Below are 14710 nucleotides of genomic sequence, written 5' to 3'. Positions count from 1 at the left end.
ATCTTCATTTTTAAAAAGTTAGGAGAACCAGGACTTCTGGGCATTGAGGTAAATCTAACATATTATCCTATTATTGTAGATAATACACATATGTAATAGAAAGATGGGAAGAAGAAAAATCAGGGAAGACCTATTTGTAGAAAATAAGTATGGTTCTGGGAAGCTAGTATTCCTGGATGAGCTGTCTATTTCTGGTGTATGTGTCCTTGGAGACACTTTGTATGGGATGCTATACTGCAAGCTTTCCCAGGTCTTGGCCACAGGGATAATGACAACTGTATCCTTAACCTCATCTTCTAAGCTCTTCCTTATTCTGTTAAACATAACTGAGTTAGTCATAGGCCATGGAGTGCAGTCAGAATTCCCAAAACATTGACTGCAAGTGTCCATATACATATCTATATCTATATCTATATCTATACATGGAAGGAGTCTCATGAAATAAACACTAGCAACAGTGTGAACCCCTTATATCATGCTGTCATTATTACATGGATTCAGTTATAGCATGGATCAAATCATGCCTCCTAAAACATAATTAGAAACCTGGCTAAACCCAATATTTCAGCACTTATTATTGAAGGGACTCAATAAATGTTATTTGAGTAAGGTGAATGTAGTCTTAACTCCTAAGACCACCATTCCACTATGTTACGAGGAAGTAAAGTATAAATCAACCCAATTTTTTTTTAAAGCATATCTTTTGAATCTTCTCCAGAAACAGAGAAAACAGTGAAATTGTGAAAAGGGACAGTTGGTGCTTTATGCTCTTGGTTGGATAGGCATGGTATTCAGGGCTGTTTTATTTTTCGGCTAGCACATTCTGGCTCATATAGCCAGAAATGCTGTGAACCATAAAACCTTCAATCCTATCTATGAGCACTACCCCAAATTTAATTGGCCTTGAAAACCACCCACTGAATCAATTTTACCTCACTGAGTATCTGCACATAGACCTCTTGGGTTAATGAAGGGACTTGTCAAACTTATAGTATCCATACCTTGCCTGTGTATCTCAATGACTAGATTGTAAATGTGAAGGTCCAGGGTTTATGTTTCTGTTTAGGCAATCATATCTATATCTTGTGCCCTAGCACAATGTCTTGTACATTTTTATTTGAGCCAGACCTGTAAATTTCATTGGTATAAGGAACTTTCTCATGAGGAAATTACCTCTACCAATATAGAATAACATCTCCTACACAGTGGGTCACTAACATAATAGGTGGCTTGGCAAGGGTCACAAGTCAGTATGTGTCAGACTTAAACCCATGTCTTGGATTCCAATTCAATCTATTATGCCATGCTGCCTCACCTGTCATACACAATAAACAATGGCAACTGATGATACTGACAGCCTCTTACTTCCTAGGAGAAGAAAGTTCAAGTTCTTAGGCATTGTACAAAAGTCAGTCACCAATAGTAGTTCAAAACTGTGAAATCTTGAAATAGAAAGTAATAAAAATGTTGAAAGTGGAATTTGAACTCTATTGATGACAAAGAAAAATTAGAACGAGAAGACAAAATCAAATTTTTCTATGGTCTATTGAGTGTAGTAGAAAAAAGGAAATAATAGACAAGTCTACACAGAATGACAATAATATTGACTTTATTTGGTACTTTAGATTTTTCAAAGCACAATACAATGGAAGTTACTGGAATTCAAAGAGTTTTAGTGACTTAACCATAGCTCTTACAGGTCAAAAGTAAAATTCTAATCCAGGTCTGTTAGCAAGATTAATTTTCATCATTCACAAATCTCACTTATGTTTAATGACTATTATTCCATACCTTCATCACCATGTCCAGATATATAGTATTCACAGTTTCTGCAATATACACTTGGTTCATGTTCATGAAATTAGGGATTTGGGAGTTCAGCTAGTAATTTGTTATCCCTTACATATAAAAACCAGACACCCCCAAAGAAGCTCTTGACCTTTTTCCATTTGTATATGTCTAAAATCAACTCTGGTTATTACTTCTACCTGACATGAGTAGTTTGCCAATTATTTTCACAATTTCATTAGTATTTTTTCTAGGCTACTTTGGCACCCTTTTATGTTTTTCTTGGTATGTATGCTATATTTCACTACTTCAATGGGATTTATGATTTCATAGGTGTGTTTACTTCCTCTTTCTATACAATGAGTCAAGCAATTAACTGATTATCTATTAAGCACTTACTACTAGGCTTTCTCATTCTTTGCTTTTTTTGTCCCTCTCTTTCCACAACTCCTGAAGAGGTCGACCAAAAGGGTTGAAGGGCTTTCTCTGAGTCTTGTAATTCTGTGTGGATACAAATGCACTACTTTGGTTACAAGAGCAGTCCATCTTTTCTTCTGGTTATGCATGTTCTTCATAATGCCTATACCTAAATACATTTTCTATAGTTCTTGAGAAAAGATTGGTCTTTTTCAAAGAAAAATTGAGTTGGGGCAGCTAGGTGGTGCAGTGGATAAAGCACTGGCCCTGGATTCAGGAGGACCTGAGTCCTCCTGACCTGGCCTCAGACCTGGCCTCAGACACTTGACACTTACTAGCTGTGTGACCCTGGGCAAGTCACTTAACCCTCGTTGCCCCACAAAAAGAAAAAAAGGGAAAAAAACAAATTGAGTTACAGGATTATAGATTTAAAACTAGAAGGAACTTTACAATTCACTGAGTACTGTTGTCTGCTTTTATATCTAATGATACCAAGCCCTCGTCCAAGGACACACAGGTGATAAGTAATCGAGATCAAGCAGTCAATCAACCAGTATTTATTCAGTTACTATTATATACTAGACAATGTTCTAGGCTCTAGGGATACAAAGATAAAAATGGAATAATCCCTGTCCTCAAGAAGTTTATGTTCTGTCAAGGAAGTATTGGTGATAGAAGGTATAATAAGTTCAAGAATTGTGGCAATGAAAGGCACAGCATGATAGCAAAAATAATTTGAGTAAAGCAATAGAAAAATAAGTGAACAGGAGCTGGTGCTTCTAACATCTGAGAGAGGCTCCCATAACCTCCCTGAAAAGTGAGGCAGGAAAACCGATAAGGAGGCTATTGTTACAATCTGGGTAATGGATGATGAGGGGCTGAATAAAGATGGTGGCTGAATGAGTAATGATAAGGAGTTAAATTAAAAAAAATGCTGCATAAGTACAAATGACAAGATTTAGCAATCTATTGGATATATGGAGTGAAGGAGAATGAGAAGGTAAGGCCAGTGTAGAAGTTGGGAACCTCAGATACTGGAAGATTGGTTGTACTGTTGACAAAAATAGGAAAATTCATAAAAGGGATGAGTTGGAGCTTTGGAAAAAAGATAATGAGTTCATTTGGAGACATATTAAGCATGAATTAGTTATCTGTGGGCTCTCTGACTCCAAATCTCTCATTTCTCCATTTGACCAGTGGAGCAATAAAATTCAAGTATTCCTGGGTGAAATCTACCTCCATTTCACCAATTGCATTAGCAGTGTTCCTTGAAGAATTTGACCATTGATAGAAATCTCACTACAGAAACTTATAACATTACTGTTTTGTAATGGGGAAAAGTTTTTACTTCTCTAGATCTGGAAAATTCATTTTTATCCCATCTATACTTTGATAATTTGGTGGTTCAATGTTTGCATCAGTATGAATACCCTCTTCTGGTACATATTGGAATCCTTTCTGTCTTCTCATATCATGAATTTTTGTCCATGTCTTTATAGAAATCCTCTCTTGAGAATCTACTCAATGTCTTTTAGATCTTCCCCTGGGTCTTGGAGTATTTCTTGGATAGCAGTTCAAACAGTAGAGCTGCCTATTTATTATCCTTTGTCCTCACTACCTGATGGACTCATCTCCTTTTCCAGTCTTACATGTACCTGATGCTTTCATACCACTTCTTTCACACCTAACATTATTAGTAATGTGCTGCAATTTTTGTACCCTTCCACCATGCATTTTATTGCCCCTTTTGTTCCCTATAATATTTATTTTTTTCAGGAATTATGACATTCCACGATTCTTATCCATACAGTGCAATTTAGGGAATACTGATGTTAAAAAGATAGATTGGTAAAAATGCAGCTTGGCATCAATGACAATACCATGAAATTGTCCAAATATGATGCAACTCAGTTTCATTCTTAAATTCTGGGTTCAACTCATGGTCCATATGCAGTGTTTGAACAAAACATACATATGGATTAACTACCTGAGTGGTCTAACCACCAATCTATATGTCGTATATGCACGTAAAGAGTACATATGGGGGCTGCTAGGTGGCTCAGTGGATAGAACACTGGCCCTGGAGTCAGGAGGATCTGAGTTCAAATCCAGCTTCAGACACTTAACACTTATGAGGTGTGCGACCCTGGGCTAGTCACTTAACCCCAATTGCCTCACCAAAATTTAAAAAGTACATATGTAATCTGCATTTTTATTCACTTGGCTTGTGTGTGTATGCAACTATATGGATTACTAAGTCAATCTCTTTTGAGTGACCATGGATCACATTAAATATCTGAGGTCCTATGGCATTTTAATTGATGCAATCGGCACTATGTCATCTGCAAACAACATCTAAAGAAACAATATTTAGGGGGAATTCCTGTTCCATTTTGACTTTGTATAGGACCTCCTTGATGATGGTACAGAGTATCTTTGGTGATCATATGTCTATCTATTTTCTGCCTTACTTAATATTCAACCAATTGCTGAACATTTATTAAGAGCTTGCTGAGAGCTAGCTGCTGTGCTAAGTGGGATACAAAGAAAGGTTAAAAAAACATACAAAATAATGCCTGTCTTTAGTGAGCTTACATTCTAATGTGGATGCTAACATGCAAATAAAAAAGACACATACAAGATACTTATATGGTAGAAAGTGTGAGTGACTGGGTGGGGAAGGCCAGAAAATGCCTCCGGAGAAGACTTTTAAACTAAGTTTTGAAGAATTGATAGATAATATTGAAAGGGCATTGTTGAATAAAACTCTTTGATTATGTATATCAAGTAATCTTTTTTAACAACATCCACTTCTTTTTTTTTTTTTTTTTTTTTTTTTAGTGAGGCAATTGGGGTTAAGTGACTTGCCCAGGGTCACACAGCTAGTAAGTGTTAAGTGTCTGAGGTCAGATTTGAACTCAGGTACTCCTGACTCCAGGGCCGGTGCTCTATCCACTGTGCCACCTAGCTGCCCCACATCCATTTCTGAGACATCTTGTTGGAAGAGAGACTTTTGAAACTATACTTTGCTTTATTGAATTAATTTTGAAAGGGGTTAAATCAACAAATTATAAACAGCCTAATCTGGTATTCTATGAAGATATGGGTTGCTGTTGAAAGTCCTGGTGCATAACCCTACCCCATCCTTTCTAACAATTTCATCAGATATACCCTTGAAATGTAGATAAACCATTTTCATATTTTGTTGAAGTGAGAAAGTTAAGCATATGGAACAAGAATTTGTTTGTGTATTTTAGCCATCTTTTAAAAATATTCAGTTTTATTTCTTTTTTTTTTTTTTTTGCGGGGCAATGAGAGTTAAGTGACTTGCTCAGGGTCACCCAGATAGTAAGTGTCAAGTGTCTGAAGCCAGATTTGAATTCAGGTCTTCCTGAAGCCAGGGCTGGTGCTTTATCCACTGCACCACCTTGTGAATGACTTAACTACTCTCAGCAATGCAATGATCCAAGACAATACCAAGGAACTAATGAGGAAGCTTACTATGCACCCCTATAGAAAGAACTGATAAAAAGAACACTTGTGGATTGTACATATATAACCTGGTTGCAATCTTGTGGAGGGGGGAGGAAAGGGAGGGAGGGAGGGAGAAAAATTTGGAACTCTAAATCTTATGAAAATGAATGTTGAAAAGTATCCTTACATGTAAGTGGAAAATTAATGTTTGTTGCTAAAATAAAATATTTGTGATTGAAAAAATAATAAATAAAAAATAAATTAAAATATTCAGTTTTATTTAACAACATCCTACTAAGGCCTACTGTATGCAAGGAAATGTGCCTAGGGCAGGAAATACAAAGAAAAAATTAATCAATTCCTGCCTTCAAGGAGTTTGCATTCTATTTGTGGATTCAACATGTGCATAGATCTATAAATAAAAGGTTATTTGAAATTGGAGAGAACACTGGGAGAGAATACTAACAACCAGGAGAAACAGAGGAGTCTTCTCTGAGGATGATACCTGAAAGAAAATGAGGATTCAGATAGATGAGGATAAGGAAGGAATATTATTTCAGGCTTATATGAATGCATGGATTCAGGAGATAGAATGCTAGATTTGAGGATTCTAGTATTAATACCATACATGCTTTTTCCTATTCCTTTCAGAACTTGGCCCATTTTGAGACAACATTAAAATGAAACCTGAGGGGGCAGCAGTGGTTAAAGCACGGGCCCTGGATTCAGGAATACCTGAGTTCAAATCCGGCCTCAGACACTTGACACTTACTAGCTGTGTGACCCTGGGCTAGTCACTTAACCCCCATTGCCTGCCAAAAAAAAAAAAAAAAAGAAACCTGAGCATTTAAAAAATTATATTGGGGCAGCTAGGTGGCACAGTGGATAGAGCACCGGCCCTGGAGTCAGGAGTACCTGAGTTCAAATCCGGCCTCAGACACTTAACACTTACTAGCTGTGTGACCCTGGGCAAGTCACTTAACCCCAATTGCCTCATTAAAAAAAAATAAATAAATATATTACCCCTACCATGAACTTAATTCTTCTGCATATATTTGGGTGACTTCACTAATTTTTCCTGACTTCTTTTTCTAAACACAATTTCTAATTCCTTATATAGAATACCAAATAATGAGATGTCCAAGTAAAAATGTGGTAGTTCTACTGTCTTTGATAATAAGAATAGATCTATGGAAAGACTATGGAAATTTCTACAAATGTGCTCAATTTCATTTCTATTTGTGTTCTTCCAGTTCCATTTATCAATGCTTATGAGATAATCTGATTTATCTGAGTTCTAGTATCAGAACATCATAGACTTAGAGCTGGAAGTTAACTCAGAGGTTTTCTAGTTCAACTCCTTCACTTTACATGTGAGGAAACTGAGACCCAGAGATGCTAAATGATTGCCCAAGGTCACAACAATGGTAACTCTCTTACCAAACTTTCTGCAAGCTCATTTTTCCCTCTCTTGTTTTGGATGTTTTAAGAGATAATACTATTTTTGATCTTCTATCATCTTCCATACTGTACAGATCACCTTGCACTACATATCCCTCTAATAGCCCTCTAATGCCTTGTCTCGATGCTTGGTAAGGAATTAGAATGTTCTTTAGGTTTCTTTGTCCTGGCAACTTTAATATATTGGGTCATTTCTCCAAGAAATGGTCATAATCAGTCAATCAATCAACAAGCATTTATTTAGCTCCTACTGTGTGGCAGATACATGTTAAGATGAGTAAGTACCTCATAAAATGATGGGGTTTTGCTCCTCAAACATGTAATGAAATCAACTTTGCCAACAAAGAACCTATGAAATATCTTTTGTAATTTTTTGCAAATTCTTTGTCTCTTGGTTTACTTTCTAGCCCATGTATGTTGGCTTCCGATTTTTAATAGGGAATTTTTTAAAGAGAATGCTGCATAAAATACCTGGTAATCCTTTCCTGAAATTTTCTAGAGACTAGTGAGACAGCCAATAAAATGGGACATGTTGAATCCTCCAGAGAGTCCATGTTGTGTAGAAGTCATCTTGGGCAAAGTAAAATGTTTTATCCTAATTTATTTAGGAATCAATTACATTATTCTTTCCAAAGATGTTAATGAAAAGAATTAAAGGCAGATATAAACATTTGTAATGTAAGATATAATGGGATTTTTGTCAACACCCAAAGGCCCCAACCAGAGGAGATTAATCTAGGCTGATGGAATTAAGTGAGACTGACTGAGAGTGATTGACTTTGCTGATTAGTCTACTTAAAGTTAATTAAATTAAAACCACACCTGCCTGACTCCCAAGAGGGAGTGTTCTCAGTGGCTGTAGACTAAGACATCAACAGGAGACCACCCTCAACCAATCAGCTTGAATGACCTCCCCTTCCTGGGGAGGGGAACAGGAAGTAAGAATTGAGGCTGGCTCCCTGGTCTCTGGCCTCTTTCATTCTGGGATCTTGGGTTGGTAGCTGAGAGAAGGAGAAGGACATTCTGAACACTAGGGAAGAAAGATTTTCTTTCTCAATTTTCTGAGAAAATTCTGAAATTTCTGAATTCCATGTGTTCTCTCTTTACTACCCCCTAATATACTTTAATAAATGCTTAATGCCTAAATTGTTGCTGAAGCTTCTAACTTATAAGTAAATCCTAGCTAGCTTCCCCCAGACTAGGGGGGCAGGTAAGGTGATTTAGTTCTACCCGTCACAGTAATAAGGTACTCTGCTAGCTATATACTGAGGGAAGATGTTGTGGTAAAAAGTGAAAGCTTTTAACAGTTGGTTAGCAATAATTGAAGGACGCCAGTTTTTGAAGGACCACCCTTTCGGAGAGGAGACTGTGACGAACCGCCCATGCGTCTGCTAAGCACTCCACTTCCGGGGTGCGAGCTTAAAGGCAAGGAGAGAACGGAAGTGGGCCCTTCTTTTTCTCTCACTAGCTCACTCTGCGCGCACACGCGCACACACACACACACACACACACACACACACACACATACACACACACACGCTGACTCAGGTTCGATAGCGTGGTCCTTGGTGATCGGCCTGGTCCTCTGTAACAGCACATGCTTGACGCAGTTCTCAGCCTCAGAGGTGGTTTTGGAATTTGGTGAGTTCTATACGGAATATAGACTAATCTTAGACCTAAGACTTTTTATTTGTATTTCTACTTTCCTATTTCTCTAATCAACATCACCTTGTTTGTTGGCTAATTAATTCCCAAACAATAAAAGCTAAGTAATCCATCTCTAACTAAAGCTCAGAGGCTTCTTTCTCTTACTGGTCAGGGAGATATATAAGGGAAAGGTTAAAGGGGAGTTTAATGCTCTTGTATCCAATTTTAAATCTCACAATGTGAAAGGACAATTCAAATCAATTCAATATTTATTAAATGTATTTGTAAGCCATTATGTTAGAACTAGGACAAAAAGTTCAAATACAATGTGATCATTGCCCTCATGGACCTTATAGATGAGCAAAGGGATAACATATGCATAAATAACTAATACAAAAAATGCTTGACAATATATCAGAGACAGAGAAAGTGCCAAGTAAAGGGAAATAAATAATCAAGGAGAAAAGGTTATTACCAACTTTGGCTTGTAGAAGTATTAATTCAAGTTAGTAAATTCAATCTCACTGAAACTTGATGAGTAGAGATGCATGTTTATACATATGTATTTATATATGGGCATATAATTATATATGTGTATTTAAATATATAATTTGATTATCACATTTGTAAATGACACAGAGTTGTGATAGGTAGCTAAATCATTGGACAAAAACATTGTAATCCAAAAATTGATAAATTTGAGTGCCAGAATTGAATCTAATATGTGAAATTATAAAATTCCTCTACTTGGGTCTTATTTTATTTTTAAATTTTTTTTTGCAGGGCAATGAGGGTTAAGTGACTTGCCCAGGGTCAAATGTCTGAGGTCAGATTTGAACTCAGGTTCTCCTGGATCCAGGGCTGGGGAGACATTGCTAAAAAATATTTTATATGAAGTTGACATCTGGGTAGCAGCAAACTGCAATTTCAATTTGTGTCAATATCCAAAAAAACTTGGCAACTAGATGGAACAGTGACTAGAGTATTGGACTTAGAGTCCAAATTTGGCCCGAGTCAAAATCTTTTCTCAAAGAAAAGATTACAAGCTATGTGACCTTAAGTAAAGCAAATTTAACTTCTCTGAGCCTCTGTTTCTTCATCTGTGAAATGAGAATAATAAGAGAGTTGTTGTAAGGATGAAGTGTATTGCAAACCACAAAGTGCTATATAAGTTCCAGCTATTAGAATTATTTTGTTGTTATTGTCATCATCATCATCACTAGGATTGGAGGCAAATTGAGCAGTTAGGTGGCTCAGGGCATAGAGTGCCAGGCCTGAAAGAGTTCAGATCCAACCAATTAGCTGTGTGACACCAAACAAGTCACTAACAATTTACTAAACCATTTTACCTCAATTTCCTCATCTGTAAAATGAGCTGGCAGAGAAAATGGCAAACCACCTCAATGTCTCTGCCAAGAAAACCCCAAATGGAATCATGAAGAGTCAGCCACAACTGAACAACAATGAAAAACAAAAAATTTCTTTGAATGAGTATTTCTGGGACACCTGTGTTCTACTACTTTAAATACAATATACTTTTTTTTTTTTTAGTGAGGCAATTGGGGTTAAGTGACTTGCCCAGGGTCACACAGCTAGTAAGTGTTAAGTGTCTGAGGCCGGATTTGAACTCAGGTCCTCCTGACTCCAGGGCCAGTGCTCTATCCACTGCGCGACCTAGCTGCCCCGATATACTAACTTTTAATACTTCCAGTTTTTTGGATTGTAAAAAATAATGAGATAGTCATTTGGGAACAATGAGAAACAGAGCTAAAACAATTATGAAGAGTTGTTGCCTTTCTTTCTCTTTCCACACATTAATAAATTTCCATAAGAATGATTGAGATCACTATTTATGCTAAAACTCACTTATAGCTGACATTTTACAATATAAAAAAATAATCTGGTTCAGATCTTTAAGAAGCTTCTAGTCTTTTATCTCTCAAGGTTTCCATTTTTTTTCTATGCATATAGTTCCTTACATGTCATGCTGACTGATAAATGCTATATTATCTCATGTCCTGGAACTTCATACTATTATTATTCACTGTAGACCAAAATTCTATATGAAGTTGATCCATCTTGAACCCAGATCAAGGAATTTAGTTCTTCCCATGTGGGAAGGCCCTCACTGCAAAGATGTTTTTGCCAATATAGTTACCTCAAAGGCTATATCTTGAAGAAACATGGAGTAAGGCACATGAAATGACTCAGTGAAAGTTGTTATACTGTGTGTGTGATTCAAACTTTTTTTTTAATCTGAACCTTGGGCCTTCCAAGGTAACACAATTTGCTTGAATTTATATGTAGATAACATCTAAAAGGATAGTTAACACATTTGTCCTACAAATGCCAATGGTGATTTTAAAAAGATAAATAATCTCCCAAGAAGCATTCATCAAATTTAGCATTTCTGCTCCTTTGGACTGGATTGACCAGTCCAATTGAACATTGATAATGATTCAAAAACAATAAGATACAGGGGCAGCTAGGTGGCACAGTGGAGAAAGCACTTGCCCTGGCTTCAGGAGGACCTGAGTTCAAATGTGGCCTCAGACACTTGACACTAGCTGTGTGTCCCTGGGCAAGTTACTTAACCCTCATTGCCCCACAAAAATAAAAAATAAATAAAAAATAAAAAAGCGATGAGAAACAGCAAAAACAGCAATGGAGAGTTACTTCTTTTCTTCCTCTTTCTTCCACACATTAACAAATTACAGCTATATTTCCATTAAGATCATTGAGACTAGTGTTTATGCTGAAAATCACTTCCCACTAGCATTTTAGCTACTAAACTTCCTAAATGAATGTCTAACTGGGGAGCAGAGAGGGACACTAAATTTTTATGTGAATACTCCTGATCAATAACATCTTAAAATATATAGATGCAGTACCAAATAAATAGAAAAGATAAATACATTAGCAAGGCACAGCATTGTATATGGTGAACCATTTTATGGGTTGCATGGAAAAGGAACAGAAGCTACATGAAGCATACATAATAATATTATACCATGTGAAGGGGATCAATCATGCTGTACCAGATAAAAGCATAGGAATCCCAAACACTCAAAAGTTTTAGAATCAAAAGAAAGCTTCCTGTCTAAGACAGGGAGTAGGTCACATCTTAATGGAGAAGTTGAGATAACTTTGCCTGAAATAATGAAAGCTACATCCAAAAGAATGAGCTGTGAAGTGTCTCTATCAAGAGAGGCCTGGATATGTTTGCTAGTGCATAAATTTAAATTCATTATTGAAAACTGAAGCTGTGTTGCTTTTGTAAAAATCAACCTGCATCGTCCAATGAGCAAAGACCTGTCCAGGACTATGAAAGTGAAAGTGGAAACCTAATCATTTGTGACTAATTGGAATCTTAACCATCTCTTTTGAATAGGGCTAATGGTCAGAAAGCCACAGTAGAATTGTTGTTTTTGCTTTGTTATTAATGTTTCCAAGACCAGACACAAGGAAAACACTTCTTCCTCAATTAAGAATGCTTTTAAGCCTTTTTTGCCTCCTTTCGAAGAGGCTGATTTTCACTAATGCTTCATTTTGCTGTATCAATCATGCTGCTTTGCTATTGCATTAAAATATGCTGTAATAACAAATGTTAGGAATCAGAAGTGACATTTTTTCCAAGATGCATTACTAATAAAGTAACACACATTTTCATCCTGGAGAAACAGCTGGACCGTGACGAGATCACATTAGCACTAATTAAAATGATATTTTTTGTGCAGTTTTTGCTAATCCAGCTTCATTGGGCTCAAAAGGATTTTCGAAATCCATAATAAAAGCTATTATGTAATCTTACCATGATTCTCTTGAATCAGGTTACTGTCTAATTTCTCTATAACGATATTTTCTTAAAACTCTCACTCAATAAAATCAATATTAAGTTTTTACTATTATAGCTCTTTTTTCAATATATGATCCTCATTTAATTAAAAAAAATTAAAGCTTTAATTTATTTTGCTTGATGAACAAGAAAAATATAATATTAAAGGCAACATTTTGCAATGTTTCTCTTTTTCCTCACTTTACTGGGTCCCTGTTGTTCCCAACGTATAATTTGCAAAACATATTGCTTCAATACTTACAATGAGAGAGGCGGCCCAGCTGTGGGAGGGAGAGGACAGCAGCCTCCAATATTACCATAATAATCTGCCTAAGGTCCCATGAGCCCTCTGGTATATACAATTCTCTGTACTGCAGGCCCCAGCTGGAGAACATTCTCTTGACATGTATGCCAACCTTTGCCTGCAGGCAAAATAAAAAAACACAGAGAAGTAATCATGAAAATAAAAAATCTTGTCAACTGGGTTAGGATGCAGTTTCCATGTTTTTGCTCACGTAGGCAGGCATTGTGCTAACAAAATAATATGAGACTTAAAAAGACTGCAGCTGGTTTGTGTTTAGCTGGAGAAAACATCATGTGCCGTGTTAATTCTGCAATCCTAAAATTGGGGGGCACGCAAGAGGGGATAGGAAATATGCAGTAATACTGTATTACTGTCAATACATGACAGCTTTATTTACCGACTTCTCTGAAGGCTGCTCATTACAAGACATTGACGAGAAAGAGTGGCATTACAGGATCATGGTTGATCATAGTTGAAACTTTTAAGCAAAATGCCTCCATTACTTCTAAGCCAAGAAAAAAGAAAAGGAACAGGAGCAGTCCTTGACAGACACACCTATTCAATTAATTAAAATGGCAAAAATGTAAAAATGTCTATCTGCTGCTACAGGCAGTTTCCTATCAGAGGAAATAAAACTACTTTTAAAAAGTCAAGCTAGGTATTTAGGGAAAACTATATGGTCACGTGGCGTGTCCTCACCAATCATGAGCTTTGACAAAAGAGATTATTCAGGTGTCTTCATTCGTAGACTAGATTGCAGATAAGGCACAATGAGCTTCTATCAGTCAGAGGTAATAGCCAATGTAAGTGATACCTCATATTACTTGTAAAAGTTTCTAAACCTATTTTCCTTGACACAAGACTACTTGTCTAACAGTAAACTTAAGTTATTGTAGATAGCACTTAGCACTATGCCTGACACATAGCAGGTACTTAATAAATGTTTATTGGTTATAGAAAGAGGTGGTTCACCTAAGGTCCTTGAACTTTTAAAAATATATAATTTGATAACTTTTTCAATATAATTGGTTTCCTTTTTAATAATGTATTTATTTTATGCATTTAAAATCATTATTCTGAGATAGGCTTCACCAGACTACCAAAGGACTCTAATTAGCATTTTTCCCTTAGAAAACTTCTGAATTCTTAAAAAGTAATGACTTCATGCATGGCACAGAATTGTACATGGTGAGCCATTTTACAGGATTCATGGAAAAAGAAGAGAAGACATATGAAAAATAAATGCATAATACTTAATAATATTTTTCCTAAATAAATTTTTCAGGAATCAGCCATGCTGGGAGGGGGCAGTAGAGCTGAATAGTATTACAAATTTCTCCCACATTTATATTTTCATGGGGCTTTTCATTTTTGTTTTCATTACAGGTGCATTTATGGCTCTCTCTGTTATATAATAGATGAGAAAACTGACATAAAGAAGGTAAAGAAATTTCTTCAAGGTCAAGAACAGGTTCTAAATTCATGGAAATCAACACTTTAACTTATATACTTATCATTGAAGTGAAGTTAGGCAATTTTAAAAAGTGAAACAACCTGAAACAATGTACAATGAGTTGATGGGCAGTGAAAAGAAAAGAGAATGGAATGAAAGGAAACAATCCATGGTGGGCTACCAATGAGCTCCAAAATAAATAGGACATAAGTATTGATAAATCTACATTGCAAAATCAAGAACTGATATTTTTTTGGTGAGGCAATTGGGGTTAAGTGACTTGCCCAGGGTCACACAGGTACTAAGTGTTCAGTGTCTGAGGCCAAATTTG

Source organism: Dromiciops gliroides, chromosome 3 (genome assembly GCF_019393635.1).
Source record: "Dromiciops gliroides isolate mDroGli1 chromosome 3, mDroGli1.pri, whole genome shotgun sequence".
Lineage (NCBI taxonomy): Eukaryota > Metazoa > Chordata > Mammalia > Microbiotheria > Microbiotheriidae > Dromiciops > Dromiciops gliroides.
This window is presented reverse-complemented; position numbering follows the sequence as displayed.